Below are 2,748 nucleotides of genomic sequence, written 5' to 3'. Positions count from 1 at the left end.
ACAATAATGCCTCCCTCTGCTGGTCAATATTGCACAATTCATCGGCTGTATTAACGCAGCAATATGTCCCTCTACTTGTGCATAAACAATTCAATATTTGCAGTTATAGAGATGATGAATGCTGAAGACTGCAAGGCGTAATTTGATACGTTAATATCTCCCTCCATTGATAAGTCTTGGTGTTTACGTCTGGGGAATTCTGAACAGTGCACGGTTACATTTACACAGTGATAACCTCATCCTCTTTTGAATACTGGGCATTAATTGGTTATACTTACACCATAATGCCTACATGCACTTTCAGATCCTCCTGCATAAACAGCGCCTTTGGCTCCAACTGACGCAATATGTGCTTTCGCATCTCTGAACCGTACACCCATCCAGTATTTCTGCATTTCCTCAAGATCAAGACAAGAAATGCAAATAATAGCAAGTGAATGAAGCATAAACCAACTAATGGCCCGCTAACCATAAACTTATAGTTTTCATAAATTGACCTCCTTGCGTACAAACTCAATTAGTTGATACAAACTGACGCACGCCATCACTCGAACTTATACATTAAATGACCTGTGACTTATCAACTGAAGACCTCTCCAAAGATAACACATCGGCAATGATGTACGTGACCGTCCAAACCGATCTGAATTGCGATTGGCTCTCTCCTCTTCTATTTGTTCTGCTAGCGAATCTCTTTCAGGAAACGTCCCAAGTTTTGGATGCCTCACCACTCCCAGATCGAGCAAGCTGTATAACCTGCCCAATGGTTTCCATTCGTTTATCCTTTTTTTCTGTTTTCACTGGTTAGGCCCTTCAGAATGTGGCGAGCCCCACCAGCAACACCAATATGTACCATCACCCCCTCAGTCTTCAGCACGCACCAACTCAGAGATTATTATCCCGCGTGGGAATGATAGCGAGTCAGAGGAGTGTGTTCAAGGTAAAGTTCACATCACAGTTGCACAGTACCGACAGCGGTGGAAGGTACAACGGAGGACTGATGTGACTCGAAGGTCAGCCTGGACCCAATCATCACTGAAGATTCCGGGATAAACAGATCATTAACCCATCTTTAACAGAAGGATAGTGTAGTTACACCAGTAGATCACGGATGCATGAACTACCAGCCAAGGAGCTCTGATTCTTTGCTAAGATTATGAATATGTGTATTTATAGTGCGAGAATCAGGTTTTCAGTGGTCTACTATGAACAATGCATATACTTAATAAATATTTAGTATACATAATTAATACTTAATATCAGTGTTCACACAGGAAGTGGAAACTGACAAAATGTCTGCAGAAGCAAGGAGAATAGAAGTATTAGGTAGGATAAACATTGAGAGGGAGAGGTACTAAAAAGGTTGGCTAAGCTTAGGGGCGATAAGACACCTGATCTGTATGACTAGGTTCCCAGGCTGCTTTCGGAAGCGGGGATGGCGGTAATGGAAGGGCTTACTATAATCTTTAAGGTAGAGACGTCCCCAGGACCTGATGGGATCTACCCCAGAATACTGTGGGAGGCACGGGAAGAAATTGCTGGGGCCAGGCCAGAAATCTTTGCATCCTCATTTGCCACAGGTGAGGTCCCAGAGGACTGGAGAACAGCCAATGCTGTTCTTTTATATATATGATTATATGTACCGCCTCCAAAAGGATATAGACAGGCTCGCAGAACGGTCAGACAGGTGACAGATGGAATGCGATACTGACAAGTGTCAGTTGATGCATTTTGGCAGATGGAATAGTGAGAGTCAATATATACTTAATGACACAGGTCGAAAGAGTATGGGGGAAAAGAAAGACCGGGGTCTCATATGCTTCGATCTTTGAAGATGGCAGAACATATTGAGAGTGTGATTGATAAATCATGTGGGATGTTGGGCCTCCTGAACAGAGGCATTGAGTACAAAAGTAGGGACGTTATGCTGAACATGTCTTAAGCTCTTTTTTCGGCTCCAACTGGAGTATCGTGTCCAATTATCATCACTACACTTTTGGAAGAATGTGACGGTTTTTGAGATGATGCAGAGGAGATTTCCCAGAGGATGGAGGATTTCAGTTATAAGGTTAGGTTGGAAAAGCTGGGCTGCTCTCCTTCGAACAAAGGAAGTTGAGTGGAGATTTAATGGAAGTGTACACGGTTATGACAGGCTTAGATACGTTAGAGAACGAAAAAACTTTCCCTGCAACTCGTGGTAAAAGGACGGGAGGACACAGATTGAAGGCTTTGAGGCAAGAGGTGGAGGCTAAATATGATTAGGAACTTTTTTTACATAGCGAGTGGCAATGATCTGGATCCTGCTGCCCACAAGGGTGGTGAAAGCAGAGACAATCAATGACTTCAAATTGAAATTGTACAGCAACGTGAAGGAAATAATCCTGCAATGCTATTGGGATTGAGTGGGGGGACTGGGAATGACTGGATAGCTCCATGAATAAACAGCATGGACGCAATGAGCCGATATACCATCATTAAACTGCTTCACTCTCTGTCCTACTTTTAATACACACCTTAAAACGTCCCTCTTTGATCAAGCTTTTGGTCATTTGTTCTAATATCTTCTTTGGTCATTTGATCTAAATATCCACTGTCTTCGTGCCAATTGTTCTTTGATAATGCTCCTGTGAAGTGCCTTGCGACATTTTACTGCCTTAAAGCTTCTGGATAAATACAAGCTGGTATACTGTGCAATGGCTGCTCCGGACTCGTCTTCTGTTGAAGCCACTAATTCCACTGAATTCCAAT

This window comes from Heterodontus francisci, unplaced genomic scaffold, assembly GCF_036365525.1.
Source record: "Heterodontus francisci isolate sHetFra1 unplaced genomic scaffold, sHetFra1.hap1 HAP1_SCAFFOLD_435, whole genome shotgun sequence".
Classification (NCBI taxonomy): Eukaryota; Metazoa; Chordata; class Chondrichthyes; order Heterodontiformes; family Heterodontidae; genus Heterodontus; species Heterodontus francisci.
This window is presented reverse-complemented; position numbering follows the sequence as displayed.